Source organism: Fukomys damarensis, unplaced genomic scaffold, assembly GCF_012274545.1.
Source record: "Fukomys damarensis isolate Sample0158 unplaced genomic scaffold, DMR_v1.0_HiC HiC_scaffold_29, whole genome shotgun sequence".
Taxonomy (NCBI): Eukaryota; Metazoa; Chordata; class Mammalia; order Rodentia; family Bathyergidae; genus Fukomys; species Fukomys damarensis.
In genome coordinates this window covers 32,062,267-32,081,988 of record NW_022900941.1, presented here as the reverse complement: position 1 = coordinate 32,081,988, position 19,722 = coordinate 32,062,267, and the positions used below count along the sequence as shown (strand labels likewise).

The following is a 19,722-nucleotide window of genomic DNA, read 5'->3' as shown; positions in this document are numbered from 1 at the left end:
ATAGCTGGTGAAGGATGTGTTATTTTATGCCCAATTAATGCCTGACTTCAAAACCAATGTTTTTCCACTCTGCCATGAAGCAGCTACCAAATACAAACTGCTCTCCAGTATATTATTATGTATATCATTATGTAAAAGTGCAGTTGAATATTGTAGGCTGGAGAACACTGTAAAAAACAGAAAATAGTATTTAATCATAACATTACTATTATTAATGATAATAATACTGTGATAGGACTAAAATCCAATGTATGTCTTGGCAGTAGATTCTAGCTTATTTGAGAGGCCTCGTCTCTGAAGTACTTAATGAAATGTTACTAGAATTATTCAGAATTTTGGCAAATGTAAAAGGATTGAGAATACCAGACACTCATGTCTTTGACTTATAACCTCTTCTGGGATATATAATGATAAACAGTTTTTTTTGAAAGTCCAAGTTATATTATCTGTTTGATTACTGGTGGAGAGAGGTGGACTTTGTCCAAAGTAGCCTTTCAACATTCTGAAGGAAACATTTTAAATTGCTGGATAAGAGTTTCTAGGAAGTTGGAGAATCTTAGTTATGATGGAAAAAGACAGGCAATAACCACTATGTACTGCCACAATCCTGAATTGTTCAGTTTAGGAGGGTTAAACGTGAAAATGATGATATTTAAAGAAATATAATAAGAGTATTCTAGAATTAGACCATTGGACTGTGGCTAATTTGAATTGTTCAAAATCCTACATATTTCCCCTTTATCTCTGAGAACTAAATAATATGTAGCAGAGGAATTAAGTTTGTTGTGATAACTCCTGACACATTTTCCATCTGAGACAGCTGAGTCCACTGTAATTTGCATGGATTGCCTCCACAGCTATCTGCTTATGGAATTTGTCCAATGTGATGGAGAAGGTTAGAATATAATGACATGGGAGCTACTCTTTCCTTTAGAAGTTAGGATGCTAGGCTCAAACCAGACTTCCTGTTTGGGAGAGATTTTGATGGTATGAATTCAAAAGGGCAGAACATTATTGCCAAACTCAAATTTGCTCTCCCATGGGAAAGACTCCTTCTCCCTCCCTCCTCACATCCCCAGCTTGGCAGTGACAGACCCTTCTGCACTTCTCAGGAACAAACTGTACACAACACAGTACACTGTTATTATTGTGCATTTCTTCTGCCTTTTCAATGAGATTACAAGTAATGTAGGGTTCATGTCCCTCTTCTATGTTTCACACCATGCTTAAGGTTGAGAGTACATAACAACCAGTTTAAAAGCTTTGTTGTCCTGCTGCCTGCCTCATAAGTACAAGGTGCTGAGTTCAATCCCCAGTACCCCCACAAAAAAATCACAATAATAAATAAAATAAATAAAACTATTTTAAAACCTTGGTTATTCAGTTAATTAATTACTTAACACTTTTTTTCTTTCCTAAACTACATTTGATCACATTCAGAAATATATTTTCATTTCTGTAAATGATCCAAGTCATATAACTTGAGAAAATGCAAACATTTATAAAAACCTTTGCAAACAATTTATAAGTTAAAAGTGCCTACCTCAAATGAAACTAAGCAAAACAAGGATAGAATAATATACTTGAAAATATATAACTTTTGAAATGTTTTTCATCTTTTAAATAAAAATCTCTTAAAATTACAAAATTAGAATTTGCTTGAGTCAAGAAAACAATCCAAGCAAGAAAAAAGTAATTGTTAAAGTAAGGAAAATCTTTCTGTACATTCTTCACCCATGTGGTGGTGGAACTTTGGCATCATGACCTTTCCTCTTTATTGTCACACCAGTGAATGTCACCTATGAGGCAAAAGAGACTGAATTTGTAATGAAGGTGAGCAATCTAGTGACTTTAAGCTATGGGGAATAACTTCACATATCTAACTAATCCCAGTGTATTCACAAGAGTGACTCCTTAAAAATAGACTGAGCTGAAGGCAGAGATGAAGCCAGAGAGATTGGAAGTACAAGATGACTGGATGTACCCATGCGGGCTTGGAGGTGGATAGTCACATACATGGAGGAGAGACCTCAAGGGGCTGAAATCAACAATGGCAATTAGTCAACAAAGAAAAGGAAGCTTCAGTCCTGCAATTGCTAAAGACTGAGTCCGCCCACATCAATGAACAAGCTTGCAAGTGGATTCATCTCCAGACCTTTCACAAAGAAACATGGACCTACCAGGATCCTGTTTTCAGCCTTGTGAGAGTGTAAGCAGGGAGAAAGCTGAGCCACATTATAGCTAGAATTCTGATCTACAGAACTGTGAAATACCAAATATGGGTATTATTTTAAGTTGCTAAATTTGAGGTAATTTTTTGAACCACAGCAGTGGAAAACTAATATATTCTATGTCCATTCCCAGTGAGTTAATAGTCTTGGACTATGGCACCAAGAAATTTGTGACTGAAAGTCTTAGTACAATGCTTAACCTTTAAAATTTTTTTAAAGAAAGTAGTTGATTTTTTTATGTCATGAGTAATCACTGTATAATAAGAATCTTAATTTTTTATAAGTAGCAAATAGTCATTGTATTTATCATATTTTGAAATGTGTATATATTGGGATGACTGAATTGAGCAAATTAATATATGCATTACTCCCTAAACTTATTACTTCTTTTGTGGTATTGCATAATTAACCTCTATTATTATTATGAAGAAAGTGTTGCCAAGCAAACCAGACTCTGCCATGATAATGCTGAGTCTTGGGGCAACCCACTTTCTGATCCCTTCTCTGGCTGTCTTAGACAGAAGCTTTCTTTCCCTCAATAACATTTTCCTACTCTTAACTTCCATCATTCCAGAATTCATTCTTCAATTTTAGAGAACATGAACTTGCATTTTGTATATCTAGCAGGTTTGGGAGATACATCTCTTCCCCTGTGTCATTTTGGAGGTCTTCCACCAAGATTATTGGTCGGAGGTAAGAGTTTTTCTTCCTAGGTTCTAACTTTGGTCTTATTGCTTCATCGATTGTAACTTGTTTCATAGGCTCTCATTTTTTTTTGTAGATTCTATTTTTTGTTTCATATAAATTCTTCTGATCTTTGTTTCAGCTTTAGCCCTTTTCTTCCTATTTCACATTATCAGTTAAACAATTTGGATCTTATTTACACTTTTAGTTTTTCACAGCAGAAAAACTATTAGTATTTACACATGTATGTTCTATTTATTTCACTTAAGAGTATGGCCTCAATATGCATCCATTTTCCTATGAATGACTCTTGTTTCTCATTCTTTATGACTGAATAGTTCTCTATTTTATAGAAAAACCACATCTTTTTTTATCCAGTCTCCAAATGATTGGAAACTGTGCTGTTTCCAAGTTTTAGCTATTATAAACTGTGCCACTATAAACATGGGTGCACATATACAACTGTGGTATGATTCTTTAATTCTTTTAGAAAGATGCCCACCAGAAGGATAGCTGGGTCAAGTGGAACTTCTAATTTTAGATCTTTGAGGTATCTCCATATTGATTTCCATAGTGGTTCCACCAGTCTGCACTTCCACCAACAATGGAGAAGGGTTCCTTTCTCCCTACAACCTTTCCAGCATTTGTTATTGGTTGATTTCTTGATAGCAGCCATTCTTTCTGTGGTGATATGGAATATCAGTGCTGTTTTCATCTGCTTCTCTCAAATGACCAGTGATGTTGAACATTTGGCCAGTACTATGCTGCTTTTATCACAGCGGCTTTGCAGTATAGTTTAAAATTGGGAATTGTTATACCCACTGGCATGTGTCTGTTGCCTAGGATGGCTTTTGCTATTCTAGATCTCTTATGGTTCCAAATGAATTTTTGGATTCTTTTTTCTAGTTCTGTGAAATATAGTGTTGGAATTTCAATTGGCATTGCATTGAATCTGTATAGCAGTTTTGGTAGTATGGCCATTTTCACTATGTTGATTCTTCCTACCCAGGAGCAGGGGACGTCTTTCCATTTTCTTATATCCTCTTTGATCTCTTTTTTTCAGAGTGCTGCAGTTTTCAGTGTGGAGGTCTTTGCTTCTTTTGTTAGGTTGATTAATAGATACTTCATTTTTTTGGGTGCTATTGTGAAAGGAATTATTTCCCTAATTTCTCTCTCAGTGAGTCTGTTATTTGTGTACAAGAAGGCTATTGATTTTTGGGTGTTCACCTTGTATCCAGCTACTCTGCTAAAAGTGTCAATTAAATCTAGAAATCTTTTGGTAGAGGGTTTTGGGTCTTCAGTGTAGAGTATCATATCATCAGCAAATGATGACAGTTTAACTTCTTCCTTTCCTGTCTTTTTTGCTTTAATTTCTTTCTCTTGTGTAATTGCTATGGCTAATGTTTCCAGAACAATATTGAAGAGGAGTAGTGATATTGGGCATCCTTGTCTTGTTCGTGATTTTAACGTAAAGGTTTTCAGTTTATGGCCATTTAATATGATGTTGGCTGTGGGTTTTTCATAGCCTTTATTAAGTTGAGATATAGATCATCTATTCCAATATTTGCAGTTGTCCTTTTTTAATCATGAATGGGTGTTGAATTTTTTCAAATGCTTTTTCTCTATCTATGAAGAGGATCATATGGTTTTTGTCCTTGACTCTGTTAATATAGTGTATTACATTTATTGACTTACATATGTTGAACTATCCTTGCATCCCTGGAATAAATCTGACTTGGTCAGAATGTATGACCTTCTTGATGATCCTCTGTTTTCTGTTTGCTAGTGTCTTATTAAGGATTTCTGCATCTATATTCACTAAGGAGATTGGCCTGTAGTTCTCTTTTTTTGTTACATCTTTCCCAGGTTTGGGAATCAAAGTAATACTTGCTTCCAGAAATGAATTTGTAAGTATTGCTTCCCTTTCAATTTCATGTAAAAGTTTGAAGAGTAATGGCAGTAGTTCTTCTCTAAATGTCTTATAAAATTCAGCAGTGAATCCATCAGGACCTTGGCTTTTCTTTGTTTGTAAATTTTTAATTACATTTTCAATTTCACTGATTGTAATTGGGGTGTTTATAATGTTTTTATCATCTTTGTTCAACTTTGGTAATTTGTAAGTATCTAGAAATCTGTCTATTTCCTCTGTGTTTTCATTTTTATTAGAGTAGAGGTTCTCAAAGTAGGTATTAATGATCCTCTGTATTTTGTCTGTTGTGACTTTGCCTTTTTCATTCCTGATTGCATGGATCTGAGCCTTTTCTTTCCTTTTTTTGATAAGGTTAACTAAAGGTTTATCAATTTTATTTATTCTTTCAAAAAACCAACTCTTTGATTCATTTAATTTTTGTATTGTTTTCTTAGTTTCCATTGCATTGATTTCTACTCTAATCTTTATAATTTCCTCTCTTATTCGAGCTTTGGGTTTTTCTTGCTCTTGTTTTTCTAGGAGTCTAAGGTTCATCATTAGATTGTTTATTTGAGCTTGCTCTGTTTTCCGAGTATGGGCATTCAGTGCTATGAATTTTCCACATAGAACTGCTTTCTTTGTGTCCTATAGACTCCTGTATCTTGTATTGGCATTTTCATTTATTTGTAAAAAACTGTCTGATTTCTTCTTTAATTTCCTCTGTGACCCATTGATTGTTCAGGAGAGTATTGTTCAATTTCCATATGTTTATGAAGTTCCTACGGTTTCTTATGCTATTGATCTCCAGCTTGTTGCACTATGATCTGATAATATACAGGGGATAACTTCAATCCTTTTGCATTTATTCAAACCTGTTCTGTGAGCTAGTATGTGGTCTATCTTGGAGAATGACCCATGTACAGCCTAAAAGAATGTATATTCTGATTTTGTGGGTATAACACTCTATAGACATCTATTAAGTCCATGCATTCAAAAGCTTGGTTCAGCTCTAGTGTTTCATTGTTGATTTTTTGCCTAGATGATCTGTCTATTTGTGAAAGTGGGATTTTTATATCCCCCACTACAATTGTATTAGTGCTTATTTGGTTTTTCATGTTTCTTAATATTTCTTTCCTTCATTTATTTTAAATTGTCAACCATTTATCAGAAAGAGATGAGTATATCCCTAGATCCTGATTTTATAAAAGGAAGTGCTATAGTTTTTCCCAAGTAAGTCTTGCAATATGTAGAAGGTAGAGCGTTATGTGCTCTTTCAGAAGAACTTTCTAGCCAAGACACCTGTGTTCTGCTGAATTTTCTAACAGACAGAGGTTATAGTGTTTCTAGGTCTAAGGCACAGCTTTGCAGTCTTTGGGGTAAAATACTTAGGCCTTATTATATCTAAGGCAACCCAGAGACTCGGGGAAGAAATAAGTAAACCATTTCTTTCCTCTCCACAGCCCAAGACCCTAAAACAGTTAGGGAGATTTCTAGAAATTACAGGCTTGTGTCACCTTTAGATAGTAGGGTATAATGAGATTGTGTGACCCAACTATCAGTCTATAGAAAAACCCAAAAGACAGCCATATTTTAATGTGGAACATGATTTCAAGACCACATTCCAGAAGATCAAATAAGTACTTCTCAGTGCCTACCTACAGGACATCATTTCAGTTTGTATGTCTCCCCAACCCTGATACCAGGAATCGAACTCAGGTCCTTGTGTCTGCAAGTTATGCTGTAAAACTACTGAACTAAATCCCTGGCCTCACTTTTTATGTTAATAAAACTTTTTATGTTAATATACCCTCCCTTTGGGAGGGTTTCTACAAGATTAGGGACCTGCTCAACAGCTTGTAGTATATTTAAATTATAAATTAGATATATATTCAAATAATTTATTTAAAATAAAAGCTCTGAACACTATAGTTAAAACACTTTTATTCTCTTCCAAAAGGCAAAGAGCAACTACTCAGGTTCTTTGATTATTGGTTTGATTTTATGCTTGTCAATGCAATTGGAGTCAACCAGTTTTTGTCTTTAAAGACATGTTTTTCTAAGGATTGCCAATCCATTCTGGAAAAACTCCCTGATCTTAATTGTCCTAAATTGAGATGGTTAAGATGTAGTTCTTATGCCACACTTAGAGGCACTCTTCTTGTCCCTTCCGCATTGCCCTGCCCCTGAGAAATAACACAGTTCTCAAACAGTATTTAATTCTAAGTACTTCCTTCCTCAGTGGCTGCTGGATTTCAAGGCAAAGCTTCCAGAATGGTGAGTTTCCCTTTCTTAGAATCCTTCCAGAATAACACTGACCTTCACTTATTTCTGGACCATATAGAAAACTGGTCTAGGCTTAATTCCAAAACTTGAAGATTAAAGTGTAAGCTTTAGTCCAGATTTATCTTTGAGCCCTCAGATGAAATTAGAGAATAAAAAGAACATCTAAATTGGCTCTGACCACTTCCTTGAACCTCTAGTCTGCTACCACTGGCACTGGACAAGAGAAAGTCTAAGAGACACCTTAAATTGGGCATAGAACAAGAGGGATAGACGGAAATGCCTCCTTTCCCTTTGTTTCTTTCAAAATGGAAAAAACTGTAATAAATAGATATCTGCATCACAGCACTTTATAGCCTTGGCAGGCCTTCTTCCCTCACTGCATAGAATCTGTACTTAGCTCCAAACAGTGTCAACTAGTCTCTTCTACATGTAAGACTGGCCTGAATGGACCCCCACTAGAGATAGTTAAAATTACTTGTAACAGTCTGTCCCTTTAGAGAGAATAGTCAAATGTGGCTATCAGCAATCATGTATCAGCAAGCCTGTGTAGCTGGGTATTCATTCCAGTGAGATAAACTGTCAGTTTAGGGCACATCTTAAAACTACTTTTTGCTTTCATAGGTATGAAAGATTTTTATTCATTTTGATTCTTATTATAAGAGATCTCTGTTAATTGATCTACAAAGTTCTGACTAGTCTTTTTTGTAGTTATAAACCAAAAAATTATAAAAGTTACTATAATTCAATTTGGCCAAATACATCTGAGTGCACTCTAGTTTATAAACAAGTTGTCATATGTGTGTGTCTGTTCAATTTGTTATAACATGTACAGCTGTTTTATTTGAGGCTTTTTCTTTTGGAATTTTGGATTTTTAAAGATGTTTGCCTGTAACTCAGGTTGGCTTATAAATAAATGTCACGAAAGATGTGCTTCCCCCCTTGCCAGGTGAGGTCAAATAATGTCAACTTGTTTTACAAGTACAGCACATATTGTTGTCTATATATAATAACTTGGGAATCTTTCATTGATTAAAAATAATGTTAATTGTTGTGATCTGGTTCCCATTGGTCATCTAAGAATTTGTGAAGATAAAAAAGACTCTGGGCTTAGGAAGACTACTGAACAGGACTCCCCTTTGTAAATAAAGGAGTGGCTGCCTGGAAATTTTTTTCCAGCCTTTGTTCACAAAGGAGACCCCACTAATTTTCATATCCTTGTGGAAAATACATTGCTAAACATATTATTATGATATGTATACCTTGGTAATGGTCAAAGAGCTAAGTTTTCTATGGGAAAACAATAAGGTTTTATTTAAAATGCTCTTGGTACAAAACAAAATTAAAGGACAAAGGGTTTCAGGTAACTGATACTCATTGTTATTTCATAGTGTACATATTCATGTCCTCTGGGTATTGAAGTCGGCTAGGATATTGTTTATGGTAATGATCTTTTTGACTCAGATATCTGCCTTTCTTGCACTTCAGCTACTTGTGATAAGAGATACATGTCAAGTCAGCATGAGATAAGCAGTCAATTGTTTTCTTAAAAACTTATATGATGTATGTTATATATGTCATCACACTTAGGGATGCTCACTGGCCAAACAATTAAAACAATGTCACACACTAAAATTAGAGGTTAGATATAATGAACTCCTAAGGTACATTTATAGGCCAATCTATGTTCTCCTTAGATGGCATCCTATTACAGGATAACAAATACGAGTTTTCTTTATGTCATTTAATGTCTTATGATCAGATGGATGTCTTTGCCTGAAAGATTATTCCATACTAAGATGGACATTGTTACAAAGAAGCTGTCATTGTGATTGTCATGCTAAAATGCTATGTGTGGCTCTTGATTTTAAGTTTCTCTATAAGATTTAACTGTTTTCTGTTAACATTCTGAAGGGATTCAACTAATAGAAAAACTATGGTTGATAAGAAATAACAGCCCATCTAACTGTGCTTTATACTTCAAAGCACTTAATGTCCAGATGAAATTATATTAGCTAAACTACTGATGTCACTGATTTTGTTTTCTGGGTGTTCATCAACTAAAGTTTGGAGATCAAAACTAGAAAGGTAACTGGGTTATGAGGAAAGCCAATATTTTGGCCCTGGCCCCTCAAGGTCTATAAGATCCATGACCCAAAGAACTTTTCCTATAGGATCCTACATCTTTGGTAAGTCACTCAACCTCCTGAGCAGGGCGATGGCTGGACACCAGAGGGGAGCTCAGCTAGAGTTTTATATTTCTAAGCAAAATTTATTCTTCAAATTGCCTCTTATCTTAGAGCTAAAACTAGAGATACTTATGACAAAGTATGAGACTTAGAGGTAACTTCTATGCATGAAAGAATCTAAGACCAGCGGGTTTAATCACTATTTCAATTTCTAAATTTGACTTTCTCCCCAACCTGCCATTTCATTCTATTGTGCTTATGCTTAGATTATGCATATTCTTACTTCTTAAAAGTTTTATTTATTCTTGCCTAGAGGCTGCCAAACTCCAAGTGGTCATACAAATGGAACCAATGACAAATGTGCTAGACTTTTTTACTGGCATCCACCAGATTGACCTTATTGAGGAACAGAAAGAGGCCAAAGTCCCTCCATTTTAGCTAAGTCAGATTATATGCTCCATTATTCGGGCTGACCTTTAAACTCTGCAGATAGCCTTCCATTGCCAAAGAATAGATTAACCAAAAACCAGGTTTTTCAGGAACTGCAACTGAGCAGTTTCCAGGAATCACAACTGGGTGGTTTATTCCAGAAACTGCAGCCAGGTTAAAGTATGGTGAAATGGGCTGTGGCAGTTAGATGACTAAGATAAATCTCCTGCGCAAACCCCTGCCTGCGCCCAAATAGTAGCCAATAAGTTTGAAGTATTACACCTTATAATATCCAATAGTAAGTTAGAATTATAGGCCAATAGAATCAGCATAAATTGTAAAAAAAAAGCCAATAGAATAAAGAGAATTTCAAGCCACCCATACCCTATAAAATAGGCTAATTTAGTGGGTCAGGACTTCCAGTTTGAAGCCGCTGTGTTGGTGACACTGGGAGTCCAGGCTTGAGCTTGCAATAAACTCCTAGTGTATTTACATCAGAAGAGTTTCCAGGTGGTCTTCTTGGGGATTTTGTGACTTGGACACAGCACTTATAAACAGCTCATAACTGGTAAACTATTCAAAATGACTTTTACTTTGGACTCTGAAGTTCCCTGGACCTTCTCTTTATCTGCTTTGTTGGCTATATTCATAGCAATCCTGCTGACCTTATAATTTGGCCCATGCATTCTTAACTGTCTCTTTGGCTTTGTCTCCTCCAGACTTAAAAGCTATGCAGATACCAAGACAACAGTGCCAGGTGCCTACCAAGGGCCTTTAGATAGACCCTCTGTAGAGTAACTCCTAACTGCTGACCAGAACTACAACCCTCTTCAGTTAGAAGTAACCAGAGCTGTCTGCATACTTTGTACCCTCACAGCAGTTAGGGGCACTTCTTCAGAGAGGGGAATATTGCAGGTAGGTAAGTTAATTAAGTATCTTGTAGGCAGTTAGACAGGGCTACCCTCCAGAAGTCAACACAGCAAGGAGCCAACATGGAGGACAATCAAGACACATTCACTGTAGGCCAGAATTATAAAAGGAGAAAAACTTCTATACCTTTGTGCGTCCCCTGAGGATAGATAGCAGTGATTGATATTCTAAATGTTTCAATCACCTGGGTGGGGGGTCGAGGTCTTAACCCAGCCTTTCCATGAAATACCCCTGGCCCTCACCCTTACTGAAAATCCTTGTATGCTTGTTATATGACTTGCCTCCTCATTTGACCCCCATTTAATCAATATTACCTGAGTGACTATACTTGTAATCTTATCTGTTTTGCCCTGCCTCATACCCATCTTGTAATTTTCCCATTGTGTACCTGCCTCACCACATGACTTTGCTGTATAAAACATCTTTGAAAGGCGGGGTGGGTGGGCGACACACTTTCTGGTCCCACTTCTGTCTCTCTTAGACAGAAGCTTTCTTTCCCTCAAAATTCTCCTACTCTTTAGAAGAAAATGCTGAGTCTTCTCAAATTCTAATTCTGAATACACGAATTCACATCCTTAAGTACTCTCATTAATGAGAATTTAGAATATGTAAAACTTGAAAAATCAGATGGAAACTGCTGCATTTATAATTATCTTTCTTGGATTCTACATCATTTACTCTTTTTAGAAATGAACATCTTAAGCCACTTTTCTTCTATTCTAGCTGTTTTTTGGCTTCCATGGTGACAGAAAATTTGACTGAGGCAATGAACTTTCAATCAGTGATAAAAGGGTGAATGTGAAACTCTTTCTGGTGATGGCTCAAGTGACAATGTAACCTTTCATTGTACTCACTCCAGCTTTCTTCTCAAATTCAGGCTTTATTGAGGGATATCTAAGTAGATGATTAAATATATAGTTTTTTTCATAATGGTTGAAAGAGAATAATAATAAAGACAAGCTTACTGTGGTAAATTTAAACTTTTCTTTTTCTTTGATTATGTTACAAATGAGTGGGCTAAAAATAGTCTAGCTTCTTGTGTGTGGTGAAGAAAGAATTACCAAGTACATGCTCCAAAATAAATAATAAGTAGCCATATTTATTGAAGATTTCTAGGAAGGTAGCAGCAGGAACATGGGAAAGGTAAAATTGCATAAAGGGCAAATGGAATAAAAGGCCATAACTCAGACTTTTACATTTTGAAGTCCAGACACCTCTGACTTTTTGGTGCCAGTGCTTTGCTGCATAAGATATGGTAATCTCTGAGGACTCTGTTATTTTATTTTGCACTTCTTTTGCTGATAAATGGATAAATATTTGTTTCTTTTACATAATAGAGTACTACTTAGCCATAAAGAAGGATGAACTAGAGACATTTTTAGGTAAATGGATGCACCTTGAGACTATACTCTTAAATAAATTGGACACACTTGTGTAAATATTGTATTGTTTCTCTGATATGAGAAAAACCAAAAGTATAAATAAAGACCAAAATGTATAGTAGATATTGTGGAATAGGAAGAAAGTGTTCAATTGGGAAGGGGAACTAGGAAGGGGGTGGGAGTAGGGGGAAAAGGAAGTCATGGAAAAGAAAAAAATGAGAAAAGAAAGAAAAAATGGAAACAAAGCCTTTGTAAATAAGGAAGAGAAGAGAGGTTGAAGGGATGGGAGGGGAATTTGAAAAAAGAATGAAAATCTATCATGTACAGGTAGAAAAAAAGAAGCATGGGTAACCATGAAGGTGATGTTTACAGTTGAATAAGGGAAGGGAGTGACTTATTCAGCTCCTTTGTTTCTCCTTTTTTCATTAAGTTTATTGGTACTGTTTAGATATAAAGTACAGTTACATTCATCTTTGGGATCTTGTACCTTTACATGATTCTTATTTTTTCCCTATACCCCTGCCCTCCTTTCACTCCCTCTACCCTTCACTATTTACAAAGACATTCTTTCCATTTTTTTTCCTTTTATCATGTTTTTTATTTTCCTTTCTTTCCTTTCCCCTACCTTCCCACTTCCCCTACTCCTTTGGCCTTTTTTTTCCTATTTCACATTATCAATTATACAAAGTGAACCTTATTGAAACTTTTAGTTTTTCACAACAGAGAAACTATTTGGTATTTACACCATATGTGCATCCTATTTCACTTAGTGTATGGCCTCAATATGCATCTGTTTTCCTATAAATGACTCTAATTTCTCATTCTTTATGGCTGAGTAGTACTCCATTTTTATTAAAAACCCCACATCTTCTATATCCAGTCATCTGTTGATGGGCACTTGGGGCTGTTTCCAAGTTTTAGCTGTTACAAACTGTGCAGCTATAAACATGGGTGCACATATATCACTGTCCTTTGTTTCTAACTGTGTTAGTCTGAATGTATTGAGAAAGATTCTGTGTTAGATTTAGGCAACATTTCTGTAGCTATTGAACTAAAGTGGTCCTTGACCTGTCTATACATCAACCCATGTGTTGACTCAGGGTTTATCAGTGCAAGGTTAGTGTCTCAGTGACTGATGGGCAGGGCTCTAGACATCTTTTATATACTATTTTGTTCATAAAATCTTTTTCTACAACAATGTCTTCAGAGTTCTACCTAACCTATCTTCCAGACTGTTTAATGTTTCTGTTTTAGTATTTACGTCTTTATTCCTTCTTCATTTCCTATCTTTATTCCTTTTATTTCTTTATCTTGTCAAATTGTGGATAATGTTTCCCAAAACTATATTGAAAAGGAGTGGAAATAGTGGACATTCTTGTCTTGTTCCTGATTTTAGTGTGAAGGATTTCAGTGTTTGACTATTTAGTGTGATATTGGCTGTTGATATTCCATAGATGGCTTTCATCAGATTGAGGTAGAAACTGTCTATTCCAATTTTTTGTAGGGTTATTGTCATTAATGTATGTTGGATTTTATTGAATGCTTTTTCTGCATATATTGAGATGATCATATGAACTTTGCCCTTCACTCTATTAATATAGTATATTACATTTATTGATTTACATATGTTGAACCATCCCTGAATCCCCAGGATGATTCCTACTTGGTCAGGGTGTATGATCTTCTTTTTTTTTTTCCAGCATTAATTGAATTTATTGGTACATTTTAGGGATACAGTACAGTTACATTCATTGTTGGGATCTTGTACCTCTACATGACAGGCCTTGGTTCTCATTTTTTCCCCTTGTTCCTGCCCTCCCTTCACCACCTCCTCCCCTCCCCATCTGCAATAACTTTATTTCCATCTTTTCATTATCTCACATTTTTTTCTTTTCCCTTTTTACCCTTCCCTAACCGTGCCACCTTCCCTACACCTTTAGCTTGTTTCCTCTCATTTCTCAATGCCTGTAATCTTATTAGGATCTTCTGTATTATTGCAGATATTCACACCAGAGAAACTATTTGGTATTTACACGTGTGTGACTTATTTATTTCACTTAGGAGTATATCTTCAATATGTACCAATTTTCTTATGAATGAATCTATTTTCTCATTCTTTATGGTTGAGTAATATTCCATTTTTGTAGAAAAACCACATCTTCTTTATACAGTTTCCAACTGATGGGCAAATGGGCTGTTTCCAAGTTTTAGCTATTACAAACTGTGCCCCTATAAACATGGGTGCACATACTTCTCTGTGGTATGATTCTTTTAGTTGTTTTGGAAAGATACCCAGCAGAGGGATGGCTGGGTCACACGGAACCTCCCATCCGAGCTCTTTGAGGTATCTCCATATTGATTTCCATAGTGGTTGCACCAGTCTGCACTCCCACCAACAATGGAGAAGGGCTCCTTTCTCCCCACAACCTTGCCAACAGATGTTATTGTGTGATTTCTTGATAGCAGCCATTCTTTGTGGGGTGAGGTGGAGTCTCAGTGTTTTTTTCATCAGCATCTCTCGAATGACCAGTGATGTGGAACATTTTTTCAAATATTTACTTGCTGCTTTTACTTCTTTGTCTGAGAAATGTCTGTTCATTTCAGATGCCCATTTTTGAATTGGTTCTTTGTATTTGAGGGGGCTGGTTGTTTGAGTTCTTTATATATTCTTGATAATAGATAGTCCTTTGTCTGAGGAACAGCTGGTAAAATTTTTTTTCCCACATTGTAGATTGTCTCTTAATTCTGCTGATGGTTTCTTTTGAAGTATAGAAGCTTTTTAATAAGATGAGATTCCAGTTATTGATTCTATCTGCTAGTTCCCGTGCTACTGAGGATTTGTTCATAAAGTCTTTTCCTATGCCAATGCCTTCTAGAGTTCTGCCTAACTTACCTTCCAGCAAATTTAATGTTTCTGTTTTAATATTTAGATCTTTAATCCATTTGGATTTTAATTTAGTGTATCGTGAAAGATAAGGGTCTAGTTTTAATCTGTGACAGGTTGAAATCCAGTTTTTCCAACACCATTTATTAAAGAGGCTAACTTTCCTCCACTGAGGATGGTCAGCTCCTTTGTCAAAGATGAGGTAGCTGAGTACATCTGGACTTGTTTTTGTGTCTTCCAGTCTGTTCTACTGATCCTAAGGCCTGTTTCTTTGCCAGTACCATGCTGTTTTTATCACAGTGGCTTTGTAGTATAGTTTCAAATTGGAAATTGTTATACCCGGTGCCATGTGCCTGTTGCCTAAAATGGCTTTTGCTATTCTAGGTCTCTTATGGCTCCAAATGAATTTCTGGATTTTTTTTCTAGTTCTGTGAAATATAGTGTTGGAATTTCAATTGGCATTGCATTGAATGTATATAGCAGTTTTGGTAGTATGGCCATTTTCACTATGTTGATTCTTCCTACCCAGGAGCAGGGGATATCTTTCAATTTTTTATATCCTCTTCAATTTCTTTTTTCAGAGTGCTGTAGTTTTCAGTGTAGAGATCTTTTGTTTCTTTTGTTAGGTTGATTCCTAGATACTTCATTTTTTTGGATGCTATTGTAAAAGGAAATTATTCCTTTATTTCTCTCTCAGTGAGTCTGTTATTTGTGTATAAGAAGGCTATTGATTTTTGGGTGTTCACCTTGTATCCGGAATATGAATCTGTCAATTAAGTCTAGTAGTCTTTTGGTGGAGTTTTTTGGATCTTCAATGTAGAGTATCATATCATCAGCAAATAATGATAGTTTAACTTCTTCCTTTCCTATCTTTACTGCTTTAATTTCTTTCTCTTGTCTAATTGCTATGGCTAATGTTTCCAGAACTATATCGACTTGGTCAGGATGGATGATCTTCTTGATAATCCTCTGTATTCTGTTTGCTAGTATCTTATTAAGAATTTTTACATCTATATTCATTAAGGAGATTGGTCTGTAGTTCTCATTTTTAGTTGTATCTTTCCCTGGTTTGACAATCAAAGTGATACTTGCTTCCAGGAATGAATTTGGAAGTATAGCTTCCCTTTCAATTTCCTTGAAAAGTTTGAAGAGTAATGACAGTAGTTCTTCTCTAAATGTCTTGTAAAATTCAGCAGTGAATCCATCAGGGCCTGGGATTTTCTTTGTTGGTAAATTTTTAATTACATTTTCAATTTCACTGATTGTAATTGGGGTGTTTAAAACATTTTTATCTTCTTTGTTCAACTTTGGTAATTCGTAAGTATCTAAAAATCTGTCCATTTCTTCTGTGTTTTCCAGTTTATTGGAGTACAGGTTCTCAAAGTAGGTATTCGTGATCTTCTGGATTTCTTTTGAATCTGTTGTGAATTCGCCTTTTTCATTCCTGATTTCATGGATCTGAACCTTTTCTTTCCTTTTTTTTGATAAGATTTGCTAAGGGTTTGTTGATTTCATTTATTCTTTCAAAAAACCAGCTCTTTGTTTCATTTTTTTTGTATTGTTTTCTTAGTTTCTATTGCATTGATTTCTGCTCAGATTTTTATCATTTCATCCCTTGTTAGAGCTTTGGATTTTTCTTGCTCTTGTTTTTTTAGGAGTCTAAGTTTCATCATTAAGTTGTTTGTTTGAGCCCACTCTGTTTTCCCAGTGTGGGCATTCAATGTTATGAATTTTCCCCTTAGAACTACTTTCATTTTGTCCCATAGATTCCTGTATGTTGTATTGGCATTTTAATTTAATTGTAAAAACTGTCTAATTTCTTCTTTAATTTCCTCTGTAATCCATTGATTGTTTAGGAGAGTGTTGTTCAGTTTCCATGTGCTTGTGAAGTTCCTACAGTTTCTTGTGCTATTGATCTCCAGCTTGATTGCACTATGTTCTGATAATATACAGGGGAGGACTTCAATTCTTTTGCATTTATTCAGACCTGTGCTGTGAGCCAATATGTGTTTTATCTTGGAAAATGATCCATGTGCAGCCAAAAAGAATGTATATTCTGATTTTATGGGGTGGAACACTCTGTAAACATCTAGTAAGTCCATGCGTTCCAAAGCTTGGTTCAGTTCTATTATTTCATTGTTGATTTTCTGCATAGATGATCTGTCAATTTGTGATAATGGGGTATTTAAATCCCCCACTACAATTGTATTAGTGGTTATTTGGTTTTTCATGTTAATTAATATTTGTTTTATACAGCTGGGGGCATTTATTTTTGGTGCATATATGTTTATGATTATCAACTCTTCCTCTTGAATTGTTCCCTTTACAAGGATATAGTGGCCTTCTTTTTCTCTCTTAATGAGTTTTGATTGGAAATTTAGTTTACCTGAGAATAAGATTGCTACTGCTGCTTTTTTCTGGGCTCCTGATGCATGGAGAATTGTTTTCCATCCTTTCACTTTCAGCCTATGGGCTTCCTTTTGCACTAGGTGTGTTTCTTGTGTACAACATATTGTTGGATTTTGCTTCTTAATCCATTCTGCCAGTCTATTTCTCTTGATTGGTGAATTAAAGCCATTAACATTGATGGTTACAACTGATATATTCTGACTTATTCTTGTCATGTTATTGTCCTTTTGTTGACTCTTTTTACTTTTTCTCCTCTCTCCTTTTATTTTCTTGCCTTGCCTATTTGATTTGTTCTATTGGGCCTCATGGTGTTGTGACCTTCATTGTCTTTTTCTAGGATATTGTTTAGAATTCCTTGCAGTTCTGGTTTGGTGTTCATTAAATTTCTCAGATGTTCTTTGTCATGGAAGTATCTTATTTCCCCATCTATTTTGAAAGAGAGTTTTGCAGGATACATCAGTCTAGGTTGGAGGTTCTTTTCTTTTAGGACTTGGAATACCTCACTCCAGGCTCTCCTTGACCTAAGGGTTTGTGTTGAAAAGTCTGCTGTGATTCTAATGAGCTTTCCTTTGCATGTGATTTGTTTCTTTTCTCTTACTGCTTGTAGCATTTTGTTTTTCTGTTGGATTTCTGGGATCTTGATTATTTTATGCCTAGGTGTAGATGTTTTTTGATCATGGCTAGTTGAAGTTCTATATGCCTCACTTATCTGTATGTCTAATTCTTCCCTTCTGTTTGGGAAGTTTTCTGTCATTAATTCTGTGAACAGCTTTTTTAGGTCATTTGCATTTTCTCCTGCTATTTCATGGATTCCTATCAGTCTTATGTTATTTTTCTTTGCATCATCTAGAAGTTGTTGGATTGATTTCTCATGTTCCCTTACTGTTTTTAAGAGACCTCTTTTTTCATGGTCACTGACTGCAATCCTATCTTCTATATCTGAAATTCTATCTTTCCAATCAATTATTCTGTTGCATACACATTCAATAGTGTTTTTAATCTCCTCAATATCTGTTTGGATCTGTTTTATGGATTTCATTTCTTTCCTCTGTTGGGCATTGATTGTTTCCATTTCTTTCTTATGCTGAGTCTTCATGGCTTCTATCATGGTCTTGAGCTCATCTATGTTTTTGTCAGTTTCTGTTCTAAAGTCTTGAATCATGACTTTCATTTTGCTCATCATCTCTGTGGTTAACTGGGAAATTATTTCTGATCTGAATTTTTCTACAGCCTGATTTATCTGTTTTGTTAACTCCTGTGCTATGGGTCCAGGGTGTCCTGCTGGTTCACTATCAGATTTTTCATCCTCATTTTCCCTACTGTTTGCCATTGGTGAACTGAAAGTCTGTCTTTGTGTCTTGCTTAAGTGTTTTCTCATTTTTATTTTTGTTGTTGGGTTGTTCTTGGTTTAATTTCTGGGTTATTACTTAAATCTTCCTTATATAGTTGCATTTTAGCTTTTGAGTTTCTAATGACTCATAGACATCCTCATTTTCATAATATTGGAGAAAACAACTCATTAAATCAATCACAATCCTTTATCCCAATCGATATGTTCAGCAGCCCAATAGGATCAAGCACAGCTTGCAATTGACCACTTGTGGTAGTCATTAATCTATCACCTCTAAAACATGTGAATTAAATTAATATCAAGAAGCAGCCCAAAATATGTTTGCAGTGAATACACTTTTCAATATAGCATCTTTACCATTTAGGATGGGGGGGTTAGACTGAGTTAGGACGAGAGGAGTAGATAAGTGAAAGAACTGGAGAGGTTTGAAGTGAAACCAGAGGATGTAGAATGACCTTACTATCTTTACAAAGCTATCAACTTCAGAGTGCAGGAATAAGGACAAGAATATATTCCCTTAACAGGTGCTTGCCTTCCCTTGAAGCTACGGAGACATGAGTGAAGTAAAATGACTGCGGAAAAGAACATAAACAAAACAAAACAAAACAAAACACCCCACCCCCACCAAAAAGGAAAAATAATAAAAGAAGTCTGAGTTAAGGCAGGAGCAGGTATAAAAAGGGAAATGAGGGATAATATGGTGTAGCAAGAGACTGAGTTTGTGAGAGAGGACCAAAGAAAGAAAGAAATTTTAGGGACGTATGAAGAAAAGAAAAAAAAAGAATCTGTCATATTATATCACATGTACAGCTGCGGCTCTCTGGGGGGACCCCGTCCCGCGGGGAATAGGAGGTGAGAGCCGCCTCTTATTCGTGGGTCATCAGAGGCCGATCCGATCTTGAATGTCTGTGGAGGAAATCTTTAAGAAGTTAGAGTACACGGCCCAAGTCTGGTTTCTGATCAAAGGCGCTTTATTGGCTCAGCAAAACGATTATATACTGTTATCCCAGGGGGAAGGTTCAGCAAGCTTATTGGACAGTTCAA

General features: G+C 35.7%; 1 pseudogene; it reads left to right on the top strand.

The window, feature by feature from the left end:
• Positions 1–10,215: 10,215 nt before the first annotated feature.
• The window catches only part of LOC104848613, a 19,864-nt pseudogene continuing 10,357 nt past the window's right edge, over positions 10,216–19,722 (top strand).